The sequence below is a fragment of the Equus asinus genome, chromosome 23, assembly GCF_041296235.1.
Source record: "Equus asinus isolate D_3611 breed Donkey chromosome 23, EquAss-T2T_v2, whole genome shotgun sequence".
Taxonomy (NCBI): Eukaryota; Metazoa; Chordata; class Mammalia; order Perissodactyla; family Equidae; genus Equus; species Equus asinus.
The window spans coordinates 46,734,726-46,759,851 of NC_091812.1; the positions used below are offsets into that span (position 1 = coordinate 46,734,726).

Consider the following 25,126-nt stretch of genomic DNA (forward strand, 5'->3'; position numbering starts at 1 on the left):
TATGTGTGTGTGTTCAAAAAGTGGAAACCTAAGACTAAAGGAAAAGAACAAACTGAACGAGCAAGATGATGTGTACCACACAGCCCTAGAAAGGCTCATAAATTGATTATTTCAGGTACTCCTAAAAACAGAATTGCAAGGTAAGGCTTAAAATAGGAGAAATAGTTGAAAATCTTTGCAAAGATTTTCCATTTATCCAGCCAAGAATGTTATCCAACCCCAGAGGACCCTTCCCGGGGAGATCACCCCCCTGGAGAGACAAAACCAGTGAGAATCCAGAGTCAGGGTCCTCAGGCACAGCTGAGGGTGAAGTGAGATATTCTGAAAATGGAATCGGGGATCCAGACAAATAATACATATAGAGATCCCCAATACCCAGGTAAGAAATTGGAGGCTTCCTCTCGAGAAATGGTCCCCCAAAAAAGACCTTTAGGTAATGACACTCAGAGGCCCCCAGCTGACAGGCCCCGCCCCAGCACACAGGAATTCCAATTTTCATTTTGAATATGAACATACGGCCAAAGTTCACCACACACTTGACAAAAGTCTCTTTACAGGAAAGACAGGCCAAAATAAACAAATAAAATACACTTGGAGGAAACAAAGACAATGCAGCAAGCAGAAAAAAGTTTTAGAAATTAAAAATAAAAAGTAGTATTAATAGTCTCAAAGTAATCAGAGATTTCTGCATCATGAAATAATAACATGCTGGCATTTTTAAAAGGAACTTTCAGAGAACAATACAATTAAAATGTTGTAAAAGAATGGAAGATAACTGAGGAAATCTGCAGAAAGTAAACACACCAGAAAAGATAGACAATAGGAGGGGAAAAATTAATAAAACCAGAGAAGGGGTCCCAGAGGTCCAACAGTGAAATAATAGGAATTCTAGAAGGAAGAAAATTTTTAAAATAATGAAGAACAAGAAATTATCAAAGAAATAATACAATAAAATTAACCCTCTCTAAAGAAAACGGCACAAAACTCCCAGTGCCAGTCATAATGAATAGACCCACTACTGGGAAAATCTCTGTGAAATTTCAGAATACAAGAAATCAAGAGAACAGCCTAAAGGTCTCCAAAGAGAAATAACAGATCTGTTTTGAAGGATGGAGAATGAGAATGGCATTTGACTTAGCAACACTGGAAGCTAAACGATGAAGGATCAAGGTCTTCTAAACTCTGTCAGCAATTGTTTCCAAGTCAGAACCCTAAGTCCAGCCAAATTATAAATCAAATGTCAAAGCCCAGTAAGGATAGTTTCAGGCCGGCAAGGTCTCAAAAATTGTTCCTCCTACACTCCTTTTGCAGAAAGCCATTTGTGGATGTGCTCCATCAAAACAAAGGTATAAACCAAGAGAGAGGAAAATGTGGAAATCAGAACACTGGAACTCCCAGACAGTTAGAGACTAAGGGAAATCTAGGAAAACGGTAAAGGGAGATCCCAGGATGGCAACTCTGCAGGAAGCCTAGAAGAAGTCACGCCAGATGGGGGCAGGAGAATGGAGAGCCCAGGAGCCATGTGCCAAAACTCTTGGACTATAATAAGGAGATTTACTTTTAATTTGGAGAATTTAACAATAAGTTAGTTTTGGGTATATAAAAATTAAGCAAACAAACAGAAAGGAGGTAATTATTAACTCTGGCCAAAACAAAAAATTGCACAAGACAGGAAACGATACAAAAGTGGCTGAACTATGGATATTATTTGCATAACCATAATAATGTAAATACTGGTTAATAAAGTGTTGATACGATTATAATGAGAGATGTAGGGGAAAGATCTTATTTCCTTTAGTAGGAAATAATGTCTAAACCTAAAAAAACTAACAACATAATGTGTTGGTTAAATTTGGAGGTAGCTACTAAGAGTTATAAATGATTGCCTCCAAGGATTGAGAATTGGCAACGAGGAAGAGGAGACCGGCATTATAAGTTTTTCAGCTGACTTTTAAACTACTACTAAATATATTACTTTGATAAAAATTTAAATTTACAATAAAGGAAAGCTAAAAGGAACACATTCAAAATATGTTCTTCCTTCCAATTATTTAAACTATATGCTCATTTCTCTATGATTCAAACTGTATGCTCATTTCCTTACGAATTTTCAGATTATCTAAATTATATGCTCATTTCTTTATGATTCTTTATATGCTCATTTCTTTATTCACAAGATCCATTTTTTTTTTTCTGGTTTCTCATACTGAAATAGTAAAAAGTCTACTCAGGACTGGTATTTCCTTCAGAAATGGGGTGGGAGATTCTTCCTGACTTGCGGCTAGAGGACACCGTTCAGATTTCAAGGTGATGGTCTTGGAGGACATAGGAACAGAGACGGGGGTCTGGAAATGCTGGCGGGGTGAAGAAGGGAATTTCTTCTGCATTCTTAGCAAAGCTGCTATTCCGAGTTCAGACCAGCTACAAGGCAGCTTCCTTCCAGGGGCAGGCATGATCTCCCTGACTAATCAAGGAGAGTTCCTTTACCATCTTTGTCAGCCCTCTGCTCCCAGTGCACTGAAGTTCCCAGACCCAGCTCTCCTGAGCAGCTCCCCACCACATTCGTGAAGAAATGTGCCCTCCCAGGAAGCTGCTCCTCTGTAACTACGGCCATTGCAGAAGCTGGCATTTTGATGTAACTGCCCATGTTCACAAATCTGCAGGTCAGACTTCTCCATGCGACTCCCTGCTGCATCCATTGAGATCATTTCAGCCTCAGGAAATAACTTTTCCAGGGACACTGCCACCAGTGCTTCTAGAGGCTTCTGCTCAGTTCATCCAGCCACCCAAAGTCTCACCTCAATTCTGGTGTCACTTGGTGGGATGGGAGCTCCAAATGCTGCTTTCTCCATCACCCTACACCCTTCTTCATCTCCAATTCATCCTCTCCAAGTTCTCCAGTTGTCCCTAAAGTCTACGATTTCTTCCTCTTGTCTCTCTCAAAGTCACAGAACTCCCTTACAGATAGTATTCTACCTTGGGGGTGGGGGGAGGCCAGGCAGGGTCCTTTGTTTTGACCTCCACTGAATCTGGTAGGAATTTCTCATGGTTTCTAGCATTTGAGTAGCTCTATCTCCCAGCTGTCAGTGCTGAAGAACATTTTTTTTCATGAATTTTTAAATTTTCAAGGTATTTTCCACAGAGGTGTATCTAAATATTGATGTCAGCAAAAATCAGGAGACTGTAAGTATCTGTTAGACTTAGGTTCAGACATCTGTCAGAATTAGGTACAGAAAACCCCAAACAAGTTCATTTAAACAAGATAGAAGTTTATTCTTCATTCATGTGAAAAAAGTCAGGAGGTAGGCATCCCGAGGTAACATGGTGGCTCCTTTCATCTCCTTGCTCTCCTATCCCTAGAAAGCGGTGCATGTACTCATGATCCAAAATGGCTGCTAGGACTCCACACATCAAATCTGCATTCCAGGCAGGAGAATGAAGGGAGGAGCAAGGAACTGTGTGAACAATCCCTTTAAAAGACACTTTCTAAGGTAGCACCCAATTCTGTTGACATCTTATTGGCCTGAGTTTAGCCATGTGGCTTCACTGAGCTTCCAAGGAAGCTGAGAACATGGGAGTCATCAAAATTCCTTAGAGATGAAATGAAAAATAATGGTGTTAAGGAAGCTAAAAGTATTCTATGAAAACTTTTTTAAAAGGAAAAAAAAGTATGTGACCTCCCTGGGTTTCAAAGGCTTTGATCTGTCTATCATGAGATTAAACCACTGAATAAAATCAGATAATGCAAAGAGAAGCAGAAAGGAGAAGGAGTGGAAAACATGTTGTTTCTACAGAAAAACTAAGCTTTCGGGGCTGGCCCCGTGGCCGAGTGGTTAAGTTCGCGTGCTCCGCAGCAGGCGGCCCAGTGTTTCGTTAGTTCGAATCCTGGGCGCGGACATGGCACTGCTCATCAGACCACACTGAGGCAGCGTCCTACATGCCACAACTAGAAGAACCCACAACGAAGAATACACAGCTATGTACCGGGGGGGCTTTGGGGAGAAAAAGGAAAAAAATAAAATCTTTAAAAAAAAAAAAAAAGAAAAACTAAGCTTTCTTTGTCTGTGTCTTTCCACAATTGAGTTCGAGTGTATTCATGCAAGAACAAAATGATAACCCCTAAATAAATAAATAAACAAATAAATAAATGTAACATCTGAATAAGCAACCATAGTTTGGTCATTAAATATTTAAATTAGTGTATTACATAATGCAAACCTGATTCTGAATATTGGAATAATTTCTTACAACTTAATACCTCCCAAGCCTGAGCAAAAATCCTGGCACAAGTAGACGTCTAGTAAATTCATGTTAAATGAATAGTTGAGTAAATGGAAATTATATATATGCGTAAGTATTAATTACGTATTTGTATATTATATTTATATACATAATTTTATATATATATAAAATGTCTGTTGACATCATGACTTTAATAAAACATTGCCACATGCTAGTTATCAAGTGTTTATGAAGCTTCTATTGTCTGCAGAATATAGTAATGGATAGTAAAAAAATATAAGAAAATAAAAGGCATGGTTTATGCTATACTGGATCTTAAAACTGGTCATTTGGGGAGTACTTTCAAACCAACGTCAGGAGGCAAATACTATCACCAGTCTTATCTTCTACCACCAAATCTCTGAGGTGAGCACCAACAGCCAGCCATGAACGAGAGAAATGTAAAGTCTGTCTACTGTCCTTTGGCCACTTTTTACTAGAGTTCATAGATTCTGATAAGCTTCAGCCTCATAGCATAACTCATCTGCAATGACCTTTTTATGCCGCACACAGTTCGAAGGACTTATTAAGATTTTGCTCTTAGCATCATAAGATGTTTACGATGATTCCCAATGAGAGCAAATGATAAAGTTTCACAATATAGGTTAAATTTATGGCTAATAGTTCTCCTTCCCTTGATTTATACTTCTTGCACTCTTGTCATATTATCTAGTCCTTCACTGATCCTGACAACATCCCAGAAAGCTGAGGGCTTGATTTTCATATGTGAACACCACCACCTCGGCTCTGTGATGGACCTTAAGGATCCACAGTCCTTTCTGCCAATTTAAAGAGCCAGAGGACAAAGTTAGGAGCCGAGACATCAGAACAAGTGAGCCAGGGAGCTTGAGTCATCATCATTTTCACATGTGGCCCCAATGAGCGGCACCCTGGTCTGACCCACATGACAACTCAAGTGCAACATATGGGTCAACCACACTCTAGAAATGGTTTCTGCCGCTCCTGCAGCCTGATACTTTGATTGCATTGTGGTTGCTCTGAAAGCCCGAATGCAGAGCTCTGTGGATTCTTCTCTTTACTATGTGGTTTGAAGCTGGGCAGAGGGGAGGAGACGTTGGAAAGAAAAATTGCCCAGTGCACTATGACAGCTGTATAATTAGGCAAGGCAGGCCAGTGCTTACGGCGTTTGTCATTCAGCAATTGTTCACCCGCCAGGTTCTACGATCAGGTGCTTTGAACAATGAGGTGATGATAATGTCTTCATGTGACCTGAGCCCAGAGAGCGTTCAAGCTCAAATAGGCCAGGAAGAAACCCTGTGGAGGAAAATGAGGATTACATTATTTTCTGAGTGTTCACCAGTCTACAGGCCGTAAAAATGAAATGTGGTTTGTTAGAAACTTTTAAACATTACTAAAAGACATATTCAACAAAAGGGGTGCTCTAGCAGAGATTTGGGAACTTTTGTCTCCAAAATTTGAGGTTTGAGATGTGTGATTCTGTTTGTGAAAAGACTCCATTTATGTCAACAAATAGATGGTGGACCAGAGCAATGGAGTCTAAGAGCTCATGAAGCATGAAGTTCATGAAGAGTTCATGAGTTCTTCTGGCTTCCATTTACCCAGATAAAGGAGAATCTCTCCCATTTTTAAACATATGAGATACCATAACTTCTGGCTATTTTATTAAACTGTTAAATACTGTCCAAAATGTTTCTTTATCCCCAGCCAGTGCTATTTCCTCTTCCGGACGTACACAGAGGTGATAGAAAAAGGCTACAGATCATCGTGAGGTTTCCTTAAGCCCTCTGCCTAGCCCCTGCTTCACAGCATTCCATGTTTCCATACTATTCCGCCTTCAACCGTGATCTCCTAGGACATTTGGTGTGTGGAGAAGTAATTCCCTTAGTTTCTTGCAGTTAAAATTCAATTACTTCATGTCTGCATTGAGTTCCTTTTTGCCCTATATTGCCTTTCAGACTTATTTTCAATTTGTTTCCTTCAATGTCACTCCACCTTTGTTTGGCTTACTGGTAGGAATCAAGGTTATCTTTCTCCCATTTTGGCTTCTTTTATTGTCAAGATTCCCCATCATACATTCATGCTCTGGACTTTACTGAATACTGTGGGGGATCAAAATTGGCCACCCCGAAAATGCGACACTTTGGCTTGATTATTTTTAAGAACAGAAGACTCTGAAAGAAACTTTGACCTTCCTCCCTAGCTGCCTAAAAGAATTTAAGATAGAAGACCTGTTCCAGGAAGCAGCTAATACCATAAGATAACTGTAGCATCATGTAAAATGTGTCTCTCAGGTCACACTGTCTATGGAGGGCCCAGCAAACACTTGTTTAACAAACATTCACATTTCTTTCTCCATGTCAATTGCCTTCCTCCACTTTGAAGCCCCAAACTACTACCCCCAACATCCTCCTTTGTCTTCAGCTGAAAATGGTATTTAAGGTGGCAGCTTTGGCCATTCTGGCGAGTTGCTTAGTTTTCCTGGGTTTCTCCTATGTATACATGTCATTAAACTTTGTTTGATTTTCTCCTGTTGTTCTGCTTCATGTCAATATAATTCTTAGACCAGCCAGAGGGACCTAGAGGGTAGAGGAATTGTTTTCCTCCCCTATACTACCTTGTAGCAATCCCACACTTCAAAAATGTCTGCAGGTCAAATACCTTGTAGTCATTTAGGAATTTAGCCTGCAATGGACTCCTATTTTGAGAACGAACTTAGCTTATCCTCTCCTCTAAAAGTTGTCCCTTCTCCAACCTCAGAGGTAGGCTCACAGCAGCCTTTGTTTTTACTACGTGACCCTCCCACCCCCCTTGACTAATGGGCCTCAGATCCAAGGCTGTCAATCAGAGTCTCTCACCAAGGCATGTGGAAGGGAACTGAGGATGCTAGAAAATCTGAGATGGTATCTGGAACTGGTTTATGTGAACTTGGACTGAGGGGCAGCCATGTGCACAAAGAAGCAGAAATCACCTACCTACTGGGAGGAATGAGGAAGCACGAATAGAGATTATGACACAAGAGGCATGTGGCCTCAGAAAGAGCAAGAAAAGACCAGAGGACAGCTGACTCAGCTCTTGACTGCATTCCACTTCTCGCTCCAGTCCTTTAGGGGGCCAACAACTCTTTCCATGTAGGCTCATGTTCTGGGAGATTCTCCTCTGATCTAATAATAATTTCTAAGGTTTTATTAATCCTACTTAAGTTAATTTGAAGAGGATACTGTTGCTCCTTTTGATATGGAGGTGAAAGTTTTGTTGTTTGAAAATTTCCAAACAGGAAATTTTCTTTGTTTTGGAAAATACCTTGATGAACTGCTTGGATTAGAAGGTGAGATCCGTGGACATGGCAGGTGTTAAGGCAACAAAGGAGAACACTTAACTCCTCTGCATGAGCAGGATTTCTTTTTTCTTCTGAAAGAGAGGGGATAAAGAGAAGATACAAGCAGAGGAGAGAATAAAAACAGCGATTAATATGGCTGGAGGCTGAAAGACTTCACCGACTTCGTTTCCCGGTGGTGGAATTGTTAGGCCATTTTAAGCATGGTGATGTCTAAGGTTCAACTTGAAATTCTTTGTTGCTGCAATGCAAACACTCCCTTTGTCTCTACCCCCTCCGCCCCCACCTCATCCCCCTGTCTTCTGAACCTATGTATGCTTTGTTTGCAGGTGAATTTTTGTAGAAATCAAGCAATGGGCTAAGTTTCACATCTGCTTATTAGGGTACAGAAATAAGATAACATATGACAGAACAGGAGCCCAGATACAGAGGTAAGCATGATCTAACTTGGTCTAATCATTTAATTTCTACACAATGTGAAATAGGGATTAAAGACCATCTTATTAGAACTCAAGGGACCTTAAGTCCCACTGAACCCTGTGCTACCCGTGCAACTCAAGAACCTTGATTCAGATACAGCCTCTCCTCTGCCTGTAAATTCATTTGATTTTGCAAACTTTTTAAGCATTTCTATATTTGATTCAAGTCTTTGTGGATATGTAAATCCAAATTGAATCTAAAAGCAACATTTTCAACACATTACATGCAAAGGCTTTTGAGGTCTTCAGGTACAACGTGCTAGAGAAAAAAACAAGATGAGGACCTCAGTTGAAATTTACTCAAAGTTTCCATGAACTTGGAGCAAAGATCTATTAGAATCAAGATTTCATTTTTAAAAAGGAATTTTTTTCTTTCCAAAAAGATTCACGCTAGCTCTCCTTTAGATGGCAAACTCATCTAATGCACTTAAAATATGATTTCCTTTTGCAAAATTGATTTACGAGTAACTTTTCTGGAATCCATCTATTGACTAAAGAGAGCTGTATCTGTTATGCAAAGCACTGGACTTAAGTACTTTAAGGAATAATCCCAGTCTATTATTTCTTAGCCCATCTAGTGAGTATTTGTGTTTGTTTTATAGCTTTTTCCCCTCTTTGATTTACATTTACGAGACAATCGAGGAGAGATGATATGAGATGATTTTATTTTTATGAGCAAAAGGAACCGCACCAACCACAAGTAGCAGAACACTGCCATGACTGAATTATGTAGGTCTCCCCAGTGAAGGGAAAATTAAAAGAGTATTTTGTCCCTACTTTCATTCCTTCCAGTGAAGTCATGCCCTAAGGATGTCTACTGGACAATTCAATTACAAATACGAAGTTGTGGCTGCATCTACAGTTGCTCACGGCCCCAGCATAACTTGAAACCAATTTAATTGTATTAAATTTCAGTTAAGCTTTTGGGGGTTCATTTGTGGTTATATGCTGGTAACCAATATGATCCTAATTAGTCAGCCAAAATAACAAAGAATGGCCTTATTCACCTCTTTCATGACTTACCATGAGAATATATCACGAGAGCGTTGAATTGGAATTCAGATGTGCCCACTCTTCCTAAAATGGTGGTGGACCTCAAGGTCATGTCATATTTGCTTCTAGTTATCTAAAGCTATGCACAAACACATTTAATTGATTCAGTAAATATAACCCCATCACTATTGCTACCCTATCTTGTCTAAACACACATACAACTCACACACACACACTCTTTCTCAGAAGGTACAAATTGGCAGCACGTGAGCCAAACCCAGCCCGCAGACGAGCTGTGTTTAGTTTGTAGGTTAGAGATTACATCGTGATAAAAGCCTTTGAATTAACATTTGAAAATGAGGAGACGTCACATAGAAATTCACATTTCTAGCTCCTCTTGAAAAAAAAATATCTGGCTACACTTGGCTGGAATTCCACATGGTAACACTCAGCTGGAGCCGAAACGCAAAGCCCCCTCTGAGCCTCCGAGCTCTCTTGGCTTTGCTACAGTCCCCACCATGCTCCATTACATTTCACTCAGGCCACATCACACATTCAGGTTCCTAGCTTCTATAGGCACTGGGGTTTGCAACTTCTGTCCTCCGAGTGCCATCGGTAAGCATCCTCTCTTTGAACTCACTAAAAGACAAGCCACTTCAACTAGAGAACTTCAGAAAGCCTAAGTCCCGGTTTTCTCTTTCTGGCCTTCTAAAAACTGAAAAAGCTATCCCTATTGCATAACTATGAGCCTTAAAAGACAGGTGCGCAGCACTGGAACAACATAGATTCTAATCATAAACACATTCAGGCATTTTTTTCCGGCAATATGATGAAGTTTTCATCTTCCTGACAGCTTTTAATCCAATCAATTAAAAAAATACCAGAATTATTTCAAATTATTGTGTTCTAAGAACTAACATTAGGCCGGAAAAAGAAAACATCACACATACAGCTTAGCATCCAGTCTGAAGAGCACTTGCTTTTTTGTGTACAATAAAAGGTAAAAAAAAGTTGATTGAAAATATATGAGAGAAAGTCTGTATTAATAATAGTGCTGGCTACATTTGGGAAATGAAGGCTATTATTTTTAGGAAAAACTCAATGTAATCAAATGTGGGGTACAGTCAGTAATGCAAAGGTGTTATAGCTACACACATATAAAACGCTTTTACTATTGAAATTCCTGGAGTAAAAATAATAATAATGACTTTGTTACTGTGCTTCTGAGATGAATAACCCCCAACCGCTTCTTTTCCCACTGAAGCAATTGTTCTGTGATGCGTAATTTCCAGAGTTCTCCTATTGCCCTTGGCAAAACATACTGTATTGGAGGATATGGTTTGTATCACAAAAATGTTATTTTTACTTCACAATTAGGGGCTGTAATATTTTATATTGAGATTTCCCTGGTATATTCGAAGTATGCCTCATTGAGGAAATTGTATTTTTACATAACTTTTCAGGGTGTCATGTACCTAGTCAAGTAGAACTGAACGAAATAGTACTATCTGAGGGGCTCCACGTCCCCTGGGAACCAATTCCTCTGTGCTCACCAGACATTGATGAAATGCGCCATCATCATCCCATTTCAAATGAGAGAAGAGGCTAAGTCATTTGCTGAGTTCATACGTCAAATTAATGAAAGAAACAGATTCTCTGGATTGAAGGCAAATAGTGTATCTAGTTCTCAGTCTTGATTACCTCCAGATCTAAGAACTCTTTGTAAACCATTTTAAAATAACTTTGCCCATATAGAAGGGCAACAGTTGTTGGTCCCATAGACTAGGGGAAAAAACATAGGCTTTGAAGACAGATGGGCTTGACATGGAATCCAGCTGTGTGAAGTTAATCTCTTCGTCTCAGTGTTCTCAGCTGTAAAATGGGTGCGATGATCCTTTCTCATTAGTTTCAGCAAGATTTAAATAAGATGATATACTTGTCAAACCTCTTTGTTATAGTGGATTAACTTTACCCTAAGTCAGTAGAGTAGTTAGTAACCAACTAACTATTCAGTGGTTTGTTATCCTAACTCACTGACTAGTTCTCAAACTTGAGCTTGCACCAGAATCACCTGGGGGGCTTATGAAACTGCAGATTCCTGGGTCTCCGTCCCAGAGCATCTCATTCAGCAGATCTGAAAGGAGGCCTAAGAATTTGAATTTCTAACGAATTCCCAGGTGAGGCATCCAGGGCACCCACTTTAAGAACTACTGCCTTAATATTGTAGCTAAATCACTAACTAGAATGCCTGACACAGGAAAGCCTCAAAAAAGTCATCATTATGTATTGAAATCTTGAGGGCAAATACAAAATGACTTACGTGTCTTCAAAAGGAATTCTAATAAAAGTAAGGATAAAATAGCAATATCAGATGTACTTTAATTCCTATTTTATGCAGTAAAACATAGATCTGGCAGAATAATAAGTTATTACCTGTCTAAAGCAATATGCTGACTTTACCATTGTTTTCTATTTTTGTTTCTCTAGGTAATTCTGTGATTTCCCAATTCTGGTGATTCAATGGAACTCAGAAAAGATAGGTCCGCCTATTTTATGAAATAGATTGCCTTGCTATAGATGATACTTGATTGCTTTTATATTATATGAGTGCATGAATAACTCTGGCATTCGGAAATGGTAATATTCTCCTTTCCTAGATCAAATCAGAAAGCCGTGTGCATTAAAAGGAGTTTTAAAAAAGGAAACTCTGCATGTCTAAAGTTAAGCTAAAGCATGACTAATGCATTGGAGAAACTGTTCAAGAGCAGTTCATCCCGGTGAAAATATTACTTCTGTAGCTATGCCAAGGTTAGTGTCGGATTAGGTTATCTGCAACTCAAGTGCCAGATGTGTGTGTGTGTGTGTGTGTATGTGTGTGTCTGTGTGTGTGTGAACACCCCCCTGAAGAGTTATCGAAACTCTCAGGCATGACTTTCCAGAAAGTTCTCCTTCCAGAGAGCTACGTTCAGTACTCTTTGGGTAATTTCGGGCCCTCTTCGTTCTTTCCCTATCTTCTCTTGACACTTTTTGTTAAGCTAGCTACTGTTTCTCTCCAACCCGCTAGGTTTTCAATAAGTTTCCTGTTGTGCATTGGGAGAGCAGTGCTCATGGAAAATCGCTTTGCCTAGGTGATCTGAGCCAGCTCCCTCCCACCTTTTTTTGTTTTTTTAAATAATTTAGAGACGAGTAACGAAGTGCTTACTGTGCAGGAATTTACTCCAGAAGACTCCAGACCATCCGCTGACATTTCACAGTTTAATCCCGGCTTCGGTTTCATAACTGGTGCTCAAAGCAGAAGAGGCGCACTGCGCCGTGCGAATAGACATTTAGAGCCTTTCATGGTAAGATTTCAAAAACCTTAACCAACATACTCAAATTGCCCTAAAATTCGTCCGGAGAACTAGTGCATTATGCCCTACAAAGAACTCAGGGGCTCAGCTCGAAGAATGGTTCAAAGCTAGTTGTGAAGGTAACAAAGAAGGAAATCAGAATTTTCACAGGAGCCTATTACTTGTAAGAGAACCTTGAGCGTTCCACTAGTTCATTCTCCAGCCTCTAGACAGGATTCTATCAAAAAGTATCAATTTTGAAAGATATCTAATTTGGCCCCCGTGTCAGATTATCTGATTGATGGGGTTTAAGCAAAATGACAACAATCTTAGCTAGCATATATATACTATTTTAAGAGCCTTACATATATTAAATCATTAAAGCCTCATAACAAACCTGTGACTTAAGTTCCGTTATCATCCCCACTTTCCATTTGAGGAAGCCGAGACTCAGAGAGGTTAAGTGACTTGCCCAAGGTCACACAGCAGAGGAGTGGAAGAACCAGGATTCAAACACAAGCATTGTAGGTCAGAGACTCTCACAGTGGAAGCCTCTTGGGGCAGTGGGGAGAGGGCCCCAAAAAATCATCCCCAAATTGCATCATGGGAAAAAATAATGAAATACATTTGAAACAAGCCTAAATCCCTAGTCACTTCTCTTTGTACTTGATTGGTGGTCAAATTCCTTTCTAGTGTCCTGGGGAGGTTCCTGAGAAACAGCTGACACAAACATCACCAACTACCCAAAACCAGGTGTGCTTCTTCCCGGTGCCTAGTCTGTTTTTCTACCTCATCATCTTAGGGCCTAACTTAGGGCAAGGACTAGAGGCCACCATGCCTCCTGGCCTCTGCCCTCACAGCCCCACTTCTGGGTCTCACAGCCTTGGTGGTGCAGGAACACAGAAAGAAAGCCACCAAGCAGGAAAAGACTTTGAACTTTGTGTTCCTCTAACCAAAACTCCATCTCCCTACTATGATAGCTCCATTGTGCAACCTGAAGACTCAATTTACCCTTTTCAAATGCCAGGAAATTCCTTCGTTAGTTTAGGATAATGGGGAAGGTGTGTCAGCAGCATAACCAGACAAAACTGGCGCTGAGTTCCATCGTTCCGTCCCCCGAGCCGAGCCACTGGTGTAGCTCAAGGGTATCCAGAGACCTAATGTTGATCTCAGAGCCCGCCTTCACTACACATGAATTGTTACAGCAACCGTTTTGACCCATTCACTTATTCCACACACATTCATGGAGGGCCTAGGCCAGGCTGTATGCTAAAATGGTTAAGATACAATGCTCACCCCTTGGAAGTTCTAAGTTTCTACCTCTCTGTGGCTTGTTTTCTTCCAGGCGGAAACAGTACCTAGCCCCTACTCCTTCCCAAGGGTGCCACGCAGATTTCTGAGATATGAAAAATGTGGGAAGGAAAGTTTCGGCAAAGCCCTGATCCTTAGAAAAGCAAACTCCGCCGCCACAGTCCACAAGCCGCGCTCCAGCCTCGCTCCCTGCCAAGGAGCCGGCCAAGACCCAGACTCAGCAGGAGCGCGGGTGGTGGCTCCAGTTAATGGCCCGCTTTCATTCCTCCCTTCCCTGAACACTTTTAAACTTTTTTCTGGAGTCGACCCAAGCTCAGCAGAATTTCCAGATCCATGGAAGTGCAGCATGCAAGCAGCCCATTTCCTGACAACGCTGCAAAGCTTCAGGGGACACATTTTGTTATTTCCACATTTACGAGTCGAGCCGAAGCCCTGAGCCTGACTCCTGACCAGGCCATCCCCCACCTGGGAACGTTCCAGGGCTGAGCCGGGAGGAGAGGATGCTAAACAGAGGAAGGAGCATGCGCAGCAAAGTTAATAAAAGTAAATGCTCCAGTGGCTGCCTAGATAGAAACACTGGCTTCCAACGGGTCTCTAAAAGGGACTGAGGTGTGAAGATCATTTTCTGAGCCCTGTTCAAGACTCTTCCCATGATAATGTTCTGGCATGAGCGCAAAGAAAGCAAAGTTTTGAGAAATGTGGTTCAAACTAAATGGCACATTCTCTAAAGGAACTCTTTCTTTCTGAAAGAAAATGAGGCAAACCTCATTTGAGATCTGAAAAATGAGGCAAAGGGACCATACAGGATTTCAACAATAATGAAGCTGTTCAGCACTTCATATATACACAACATCGCCCTGGGCGCTGTGAACAGTACAAAGAGAAATGTAATCACGGAACAAATTATTTTTAAACAACTCTAAGGTGTCAGACATTGTGTTAGCTACCAGAAATGCAAAGACAGATAAGACACGGCTCCAGCCCTTCGAAGGAATTTTTCATCTAGTTTTAGAGAAATCGTAGAAAAAAAAGCTGGCCATGTTGACGGGTAGTATTTAAGAATAAAGAGAAGTTCTTAGGTCGACTATCTTTTTTTCTATTTTCTCAAGAAATATTGTTGATTGGTTGAAGTGGTCTGTCAAGAAAAGAAAATGTGTTTGTGTTGACAAGATAATTAGGAAGGAAGGAGGAGCCCACTCTATTTCTAAATTGTAGCTAAAATCTTTAAATGGAGGAAAACAAAGTTTTTAAAGGTGAGTCAAAGACAAAACTGGAACTTCAGAGCACCAGTTTCTGTTGAACTTCACTGGGGCAATATGGCCAGTGCTATCACTGTGGGTGATGCTGCCAATACGGCTGATGCCGCCATATGCATGCAAGCTGGTATTTGTCATCAAGATGTAACATGACGTCAAGCAGGACTTTCCCTATTGCCCTGGCAATTCAGCTAAGGCCTAACCTAAGCACCTGCCAGTACAATTCCCCACATTCTCTATGTGGACCAGCCACTTCTCTAGGATTTACTGAGAGGCACCAGAGCAGAGCCAGCCCTTTGGATAACACCTCTCTCTCCTTCCACTCCAGTCCCTATGAAAAGCAGACTGAGGGGTGAGAGGAGCTGGCCTCCTGTGGGGGTGCAGCATTGATGAACACGTTAATCTCGCCTTTCTTTCATTCATAAGGATTGCACTGTGCTTCTTCCTAGGGGGAGAGGGCCCCCTTGGCGTATTGTCAATATTTAAGCAAGTATTTAAGAAGTCTTTTTCTTCTCCCTTAACCCTCTCTTCTTTGGGCCAGGTCTGAGAATAGCATGGCTTTTCATCTTCCTGGCCCAGAATGCCAGTAGTAACCCCTAGTTTTAATTTTGATGAGAAAAAAAAACCGCATACTTTTACCAACCAGATGCTGCAGTAGGAACTTTATATATATAATTTAACTTAGTCTTTAAAACAGCCTATGAACTCTTCCATCAAATATATCTGTAGCTTGCCCACTGAGATATTTTTCTGAGTCTTAATCAGTATCCATCACCAGACTCTTTCCAATGGACTAGGCATATCTCTCAAATTTGTGTCTGAAATTGACTAGGAAAGGATTTCACAGACCATTTAGATTATTTTTAAGTATTTAAGGAGAATCATCTACTCTCATCATCATTTCATAAGACAAGAAACATTGAAACATCAAACAAGCAAGAAGGACATAATCTCAGAATAAAAGACAGTTAATATTGAATGCATTTAGCCTTATGAAAAGCTCACTGGGTTATTCCAGTTTCTCTCACTCCACCACAGAGCACTGACAACCTCATCACGGGCCACGTCCCATCTGTGGATCTGCATTCAGTGACCGCTGACCTAAACACCTTGGGCAATTTGATCTTGGCATGACTGCTTCTTAAAGAATAGGGCAAAAAGTCAAAAACTAATTCATGGTTCATGGAAAGCAGAAAGGTCCCAAACCAGTGACCTTGAGGCAAAGAAAGGGAGTTGAGTGGAAATGACAAAAGGCAAAAAGCAAGTAGCCGTCTTTGAAAAAAGGGGTATGTAGAGTTTCCTGGAGCTTTCTCTTGCTTTTTAACAGGATTATTAGAATCAGAAACCTATCCTCTGGAAGACTCACACTGTAGGAGTACCATTTTCTTCTTTCCACACTTTGTCAAAAGCTTAAAGTCTTTTCTCTGACTCACAATCTTTTGTGATTTCTGTTGGGCTTTCCTTCTTCCTTTCAGCCCCTTTGTTCCTCTCTCCTCCGTGACCAACATAATAGCAATGTTTTCTTGGCCATTTTATAGTTGTCTTCTGGCTCACCAGTAGTTCCTTACAATTAACCCTGCAGCTCAGTGAAATCAGTCAGTCAAGACTCTGGCAGTAGAGGTGGAACATACTAGCAGCAGAAGGGAAAGGCCACAGGCTTTGGAAGCAAGTAGGGGAAGCCTGGTTTTGAATCCCAGCTAAGAGAGCTTCTTGGTGGCATTACTCAACCTCTTCGAGCCTCAGCTTCCTTATCTGCAAGATGTTTTTAACATGAACCAACTCATTGGGATGAAGATGAAATAAGATTTTATATATCTAGCACAAGTTGCATTCAAGAAATGCTAGTTTCTTCTTCACCTCCCTTTTCCCCCTTCTGGATTTTTCAGAAATGTTCTGCCATTTGCCTATGGTGTAGGTCTTTCCTAGTCTTTTAGTTTATTCATCTCCTGTCATTTATGCTCACTGTGACAGAAGATAGGCAGGCTACAGGCCAGAGTCAGCCAAGACCCACTAGTTTGCATAAATAATTTTCAGGCACAGCTAACATCTCCCAGCTTGCTTCTTGCCTTTCAGATATTCTCCCAGATGAAAAGCCCTCAGCTTCACCTCAGCATCCTGAACGACCAATTGTCAAGGCCTCACTCAACTGAAAGGAAGACTGAACTGGAGGGGATTCAATACAATTTTATCTGGATTGATGTGATCTGGGGGTCTTTTGCTTGTTTTGGGAAAGGTTTGCTTTTGGGTGTTTTTTTTCCCTTGGATATTGGATAAAAACTCATTTAAAAGAAGTACCCATTAATTCAACATAAGGGAACTCATTCTTTTCTTTCTGCCTGTGTTTCTCCTAATGAGAAACAGTAGATCAATATGCAGTTCTTATAGAGAGGCAGTAAATCTTGGCAGTTAGCCCCTCTGTGTGGGTTTAAATTCCAGCTCTGCCACTTACTATGTGACTGTGAAAATTATTCAAATGCTTTGTGCCTCAGTTTCCTCCCCAGAGTAATAGAATAATAGTATTTACCTCATGGAGTCACTGTGAGGAAACGAAAGCCAATAGAAGCGAAGTGTTTAGGACATTGTCAGGCACATGGTAGGGACTCATAGAATATCACTATTATTGAGTAGTAGCTTTTCCATAAATATTTAGTGAGTACGTACTAAGTGTTAGGCACGGCCCTAGAGACTGTGAAAGATTAAAACATGGATCACCATCTTGGCTTTCAGGGATCTTATTGAGGAATAAGGGAAGTGTTGAAGATTGTTTATTAGCTTACAAAGCACTTCCCCCAGGCAAGTGGTATAATTATCATTATCCTCATTATTTTGCACACGAATAACGAGAGGTTCAACATTAACTGGCTTGCCCCATGTCGCTTAACTAGAGAGTGTGGAACCAAGACTGTTTCCAGGATTTGGGATTCCAGAAACCCATGCAGTTTCACTTCCAGCACATTGTGGCTCACAAAATGTGTCAGAGAGTGTCTCACTTTCCGTATTCTTTTTAAGAATTTACTTGGTGCCTAATAATTCAAGTGAAGCCATAGCAGTTATTCAAAGAGGGTTCTTTATCCCCAGTCATGAGCCCTGGCTCAGGACCCAGGGCATTCTCCCTCTGCAGGGAGGAGTGCCTGGAAACGTGGACATTGCCTCATCTGGAACCACTGTCAAAAGACTTTCCTGCCCACACTGAGTCTGGAACTGCAATCAACTCTCTAAAGGATGTTGCTCTAAAGGAGCATTAAAAGCTTTGAATCAATATGGAGATTGAATAATTGCGCCTTAAATGATTTCTGTCTATGGGACAAATGGATTTATTGATGATAACAGAAGAAAACACCACTGATAAAAGAGACAAGATTCACCTGCTGCTTCATTTGTATCTCCAACAAATGCTTTTACCATCATAACCACCCCAGTGCCTGGCACATCGTAGGTGCCCAATAAAATGTCGTTGGATGAATGAATGACTGCCTTCTATACAAACTGGGGAAAAAGGCTTTGAAAGCCCACTTTTGACATTTATTAAAATGAGAAACGTGGTCAGCTTTTAAGAATACTTTAGAGAACTGCAACGGTTAATCCTGAACTTCTTTCCTTTCTTTCTTTAACTGTGAAGAAGGAAGTTGCATGGTACAACTGAAAGAGCCCTGGACCAGGTGTTGGCAGGCCTGGGTTTCAATCCCAGCCTTACAACTGGGTTGTTAGGTGACATGGAACACCTGAAGGCATCCGTTCTAGGTCTTGGTTCTCTATTTTGTCAAGTGCAAGAGCTGGATAATGTCAGTTCAGCTCTCACTGTCTGTACTTTCAAATATAACTTTTATATTTGTATAACCTGAAAAATTAGGATACAAATTAAGAAATAGGTATACATTGATGAAAGTGAGAAATAGGTATGCATTGTCCTATGTAACTCTACCCCTTTACTGGCAACTTCCTTTCTAGAGCTTGCCCTCCCTGCCTGAGGTCCTCGCCCATTAAAACCTGCCCTTGAAATGGGTTTTGGCTTTATATTAGTTATCAATTGCTGCATAACAAATTACCCCCAAATTTAGTGGCTTAAAACAGCAAACACTTGGAGTCTCACAGTTTCTATGGGTCAAGAATCTGGGCACAATTTAGCTGAGTGCCTCTGGCTCAGGGTCTCTCATGAAGTTGCAGTCAAGCTGTTGGCTAGGGCTGCGGTCATGCCAGGCTTAACTGAGACTGAAGAATCCACTTCCAAACTCATTCATCTTGTTGTTGGTAGGCCTCAGTTTCTTGCTACATGGACATCTCCATAGGCTGGCTGAGTGTCCTCATGGCACGGCAGCTGGTGGTATGAGAGGGGAGAGCCAGAGCCTGTCCAAGACAGAAGCCATGGTGGTTTGATAACTGTTCTTAAAAATGACATTCTATCACTTCTGCCATACTCTATGAGAATCAGGTCAACAAATCCAGCTCACGCTCAAGGGGAACAGATTACACAAGGATGTGAATACCTAGAGACAGGGACCATTGGGGGCCATCTTCAAGACTGCCTACGACAGCTATCATTTATACACTAGTATGAGCTTTAGAGGTTAGTGTTAATCAGGATGTCTTAGTCTGTTCGGGCTGCTATAGCAAAATACCATAGACTAGGCTGCTTATAAAGAACAGAGATTTATTTCTCATAGTTCTAGAGGCTGGAAGTCCAAGATCAGGTGCCAGCGTGGTTTGGTAAGGGCCATCTTCTGGGTGGCAGGCTTCTCATTGTATCCTAATATGGCAGAAGGGAAAGGAAGCTTTCTCAGACCTCCTTTATAAGGAATTAATCTCATTCATGAGGGCTCTGCCTTCATGACCTAATCACCTCCTAAAGGCCCCACCTTCTAAGATCACTGCAAGGGGCACTAGGATTTTGGGGAGACACATCCAGATTATAGTACAGAGGATATCCATTTTAATTGTGGGGTACCAGTCTCTGTCCACTCTATGGGGAATTTCAAGCATATTTGATGAAGGGCAGAAGGTAGGCAGTGAGGTAAGGAATAACATGGGAATGGGGAAGGAAAGTCTTTGGCTTTCATTAAAAGTAAAACCTTAGCCATATTTATTGAGTCCTACCATATACTAATCACTATGGTTGGCCCCCGACAGATAGGGTTATATAAAATTCAGTCACCTTTCCCAAGGTACAATATATTTGTTCTTGGCTACCTCTCCCAAACCTCCACCACCCCATAAAGAATTAACTCAAAAAATTTTTTCAGCCTATTTGAAGGCCAGAGGCAGAAAATTATAGTGAATGTAACACAGATCTCTTGATCCTTCCCAGTCACAAGTGCATCATTTAAACTCTCTAAATGTAAGTTTCCTCAGCTGAAAAAAATGGTGATACCACCCAACCTTTCTACTCACAGATGTATGATGAAGAGTTATTTCTGAGAAAGGGCTTTAAAAATTAAAGCACCAGCCAAATGGAAGAAGATATTTAGATTATATAATTTTTCTTGGGCATAGTGAGAGAATCAACTCTTGACCTCTCTCCATCTTTCAACAGATAGGTGCAAATCTCCATTAGTCTTTAGACACTTACAGAAAACGTGCCATTATTATTGAAAGCATGAGCCTATCAACAATGCTCCATTAGTCAGGATTGCCTAAATTGTGCAATAGTAACAAACAACCCCAAAATCTGTGTGGCTTAAAACCACAAAGCATTATTTCTCTCTCACACTCTGTGTCCATCCCAGATTGACTGATGCTCTGCTCTGTGTCATATCAATTTAATGGGCCCTGGGCTAATAAGGCAGCCATTGATCCATGCAGCAGAGATGGGGAAAGAGAGAAACTCACACGCTGGCTCGTAAGTGGCCCAGAAGTAACACATAACATTTCCTCTGTCACTTCATTGTCCCCAGAGAATTCTCTGATGGCCAAGACTAACTTCAGAGTGTAGAGAGTCAATTCTTCCAAGAAAGGAAGAGGACTGTGAACATGGGGAGCAGCACTGATGTCTTCCACACTGCCTTCTGAAAAAATAGAGGCTTTGTGTTTCCAGGCTACAGGAGACAATTAACCTGTGACAGAGTTCTAATTTGTAGGCATGCCTTCTTATTTATGAATCCATTTAAGATTATTTTTCTCTGCAAAATGAGAATTACACCAAATTATTTTTTATTTAAAAAAACACAGGGTTTATTAGGAAATCTTATCACCAACACTTCTTGCAGTGTGTCTCTAAGCCATATTTTCACAGAGAAGAGGCTGAAGTGGCTCTGTGTGCGTGGATAAGAGACCACGTTCTTGAGACGCTGGGAAATGGAAAGACGTGACTGGCTTAAGGTCAAGTTTAGTCAATGGTTATAAATTTCTATTTGCACGGTTAATAACGTAGCCCCTTCTAATTTAGCAGCACTGAAACTTGTTATAAACTTGTTAGTTCAGTTGCATCTGTTTTAGATCGGCCTTCAAATCACAGGCTACCGACATTCCCTCCCCAGGCTTTCTCTCCCTCGGATTGCTACCACCAATCTGAACAAACACTCAGGAAGTCTCCAGGAGTTCTGGCTTCCAGTCCCAGCTCTTCCACTGACTAACTGTATTGCTTTGGGAACATTGCTTTACCTCTCCAGGCTCCTCTAAAAGGAGGGAGGTGGCTTGGAGAATTCCTTCCAGATATAACTGCGTATGCTTCTAAGTCAGGCTGTGAAGCCAGAGAGAGAGTATGTATGTTCCTTCCTCTTTCCTGAGTTTATCAGCAACTGGAGGATCTATCTCAGCAACTGCGTGGTCTCCTAGCATACAACAGAATATCCGTGACGATCACTGACATTTCGGCACCTCACAGCATCTTATTTCCACAGATCCCTCCTTGTCAGCTTTGGGGTACAGAACATCGGCAGTAAAATGCAATTTTCATGCATTGTATTTTTAATACCTGTTCCTTGCTTGAAACGAAAAGAATATACACAAAGGTTGAAAATGATCCCTCTGATTATACTAACTGGGGGCTTAAGAGGTTTTGCTGCGGGGATGATGTTGCTGATTTTAACCACAGGTTAAGAAAGTAACTGTTAGGACTTTTAATTGTTTGTTCTTCTTAATATTTTTACAGTCATATATGTAATAATTGATGAACTCAAAACATTTCGGAGCACCCGTCTAGGAGAATAGAGTCATACTCATTTATATGGTTTTGTTGACATGTCGCCACTAAAGAAGTGATTTCAGTACAAGAAAAATGTTTCTTAGGTGCCCAACTATGAACAGCTTCCTAAAAAGTAGCTTCAGAGACAGGTTAATGTTTTGCTTAGAAATGTCTCCAACACCTTGAAAATGGTTGATCTCAGATTCATGATCTTTCCTGAATTTTCTGAGCTCTGACGAATAACTTGGAAAGCCTAAATATTTTGGAGTCAAGCACACTTGGATTCAAACTCTAGTGATGGAGTAACTTTGAGCAAGTTACATTAACTCTCTGAGTCTTGGTTTCTTCATCAACAAAATAGAAAGGACAGCTATCTAACAGATTATTGTGAATAGTAAAGAAAATAACATAAGTAAAGCTCTGAGTATAGAGACTACACACAACAGAAGACCAACATCTTCATTCACACAAAACTATCGGGATGAGATTTGTGTGGGGTGAGATTTGAAATGTTATACATGCTAGCCTGATCCAAGCTTATATCAAAATATTAAGTCAGAAACTTAAAGAGCAGATGGGGAGGAGGATAAATTGACTTAGGCAAATCAGTCTCATGAGTAAAGATAACCACGTATTTGGATTTGTGTGTGTGTGTGAGGAAGATTGGCCCTGAGCTAACATCTGTTGCCAATCTTCCTCTTTTTGCTTGAGCAAGATTGTCACTGAGCTAACATCTGTGCTAGTCTTCCTCTATTCCGCATGTGGGACACTGCCACAGCATGGCTTGATGAGCAGTGTGTAGGTCCACACCCAGGATCCGAACCTGGGAAACCTGGGCCACCAAAGCAGAGCACACAAACTGGACCACTACACCATGTGGTCAGCCCCATGTATTTGGATTTTTCCAAAATTTAACTTGAATGTTTTGAGCTTTTTAGCAATCACTGAGTTAGTAATATTCAACCCTGCTTTACTTTATTCTCTGACTTAATTGGTTCCATCGGGTACATAGAGCCATAGTATATGACTAGACACGAGAAGGAAAAGGACGTGAAGCATCTGTTTTCTTATGTACCTTAGCCTGGCCAGCATGAAAACTAATGCACACACAACTCTTTTCGTGAGTTTTATAAACAACTTTAGCAATTTATTCTCAAGGACCAAACATTTCATTATCATTCAAACAATAACTCCAAGAAACGTTCTTCTAGTCACCTATTATATCTGAAGTAGGCAATATATCTTTTTGTACTTTGAGCGGTTTCAAATTGAAATCCTGAGAAAACATTGAACACAATAAAATTTTGCTCTAGCAAAGTTCTACCTACATTTTAACTTAGGATCTAAAAAATATTCTTTCTTAATCTCGATTGGTCAAGTCTACAGTTCAATTTTATTTTTATTCCATGTCTTTCGTTCTTTCATTAAATGTCTTTATAAATTCACCCACCATTTTCCGGAGAAAAGAACCAAATCTACTTCTTCTGAGATTCATGTCTTTTTAAAAAGCTCAACTCAGGGCTTTATGCCCAGGTCTCTCTTCATTTTCACCCATTAAGATTTCTTACATCCGTAGAGTTGTCCCTCTTGCTTGCATTTTTTCGCTCCTCCTTTCAAATTCAGTTTGGTTTTCTCAGGCCCCAACCAAAGAACTACAGAATCTTAGAGCTAGAAGAGATCTCATATATTTTCTAGACTTCCTTCAACAGGTAAGGAAACCAAGGCTCTGAGAAATTATGTGAACAGTACTTTCTTGTTCCCAGTCCTTTTTAAAATGAACCAAGCTTGACCTTCTCCTTTCTGGGAAAAAAATAAAAAAGAAGAGAAAAATCTACTTGCCTTAAGTTGAGGAGGTAATTTTGATTCCTTAAATTATTTGCTCATCCGTGAAATTTGGGCATTTGAGTTGATGGTCAGGATGGAGGGGAATCGGGGGAAATTAGATATGTGGCATATAAATTCTTTCACAAATTCGAAATCTATGGTTAACACATAGTGTAGTCACTTAATCGGTCTAACAGGAAGGGGAGGTATCTGATAGGCTTATTTCTTTTTGTCCAAGTACCACCTAACAGCTGTGGTCTTGTGGTAATATGGCTGGTACAATTAGAAACCAAAATTAGAAAACAAGCAACCACAAGAGGAAAAGGCTCTGGAACAACTCTAGGCCCTGATCCAGAATTTCCAGCCAAGGACACTACAGGATCCCATGCTTTCTTGCACATATGGTCTCCAGTCTGCAACTCTCTGAACAGTGGGCAATCTCCACATACCTCACATGCATACCTGGAAACCTTCATGCTCATTTAACTGAGACTTTTCAACAAATCTCAGAGAAAAAGAAAACTAGATAACCAGTTACTTAACTAAGGGCCATAACTCAACCCATCTTAAGATGTCATCAACAGTCCTGCTGCCATGATACACCATCAGAGAAATACCCAAGTGTTTTTCATCAGAACCACTGATAGGAGCTTCCCTGACATTGAGCTATGGACTTTATTGTTATTTTAAAGAAAAATTATTGTCAAACACATGAATTCTAAAACATCTGTTTTCATTCTGAATTCCTTTTTCCCAAAGAAGTTTCATCAGTAAGAATTACCATCGAAGACCCAGGAAATTGAAAATATTCACAAACTCATACACAAAAACCAAATAAGTTGTCAAAGTCATGGATTTGGAGGTGAAAAAGAGGAAGTTGCAAACCAGTCATACTGGTGATCTGGCCTTAGGAACACCAAAGATAAAAAGGATCCATTGGATTTTTCTTTCTGTCCAATTGTGTAGTGACATAAGGATAAATTCCAATATTCATCATCAGTTTAAAATTATGTCATTACGACTCCTGGGTTGGCTGAGATATACATTGTTATGTTCATCCCCCAGAGAGCACAGTGAATTAGAGAAACACTTCAGAACCCTGGAGTCCAGAACTCCAGCCCCTTACCCACCAATGACACTCAGCTGGGTCAATAATACTTGCTTTCTAAAAAAATACAGGGATGTGATATTACTCCTTTATTAAAACAGCCTTTTGAGTT

At 40.6% G+C, this 25,126-nt stretch overlaps 1 long non-coding RNA gene across 1 annotated transcript in view; it reads right to left on the reverse strand.

Annotated features, from left to right (window-relative positions):
* Positions 1-3,302: 3,302 nt before the first annotated feature.
* Positions 3,303-25,126, reverse strand: part of LOC123280192 (uncharacterized) — a 92,170-nt gene continuing 70,346 nt past the window's right edge. The window contains exons 3-4 of the long non-coding RNA XR_011497419.1: positions 7,564-7,671; positions 3,303-5,556 (exon numbers count right to left, since the gene is read on the reverse strand). This is a non-coding gene — a long non-coding RNA (uncharacterized lncRNA). The remainder of the gene's footprint in view (positions 5,557-7,563; positions 7,672-25,126) is intronic.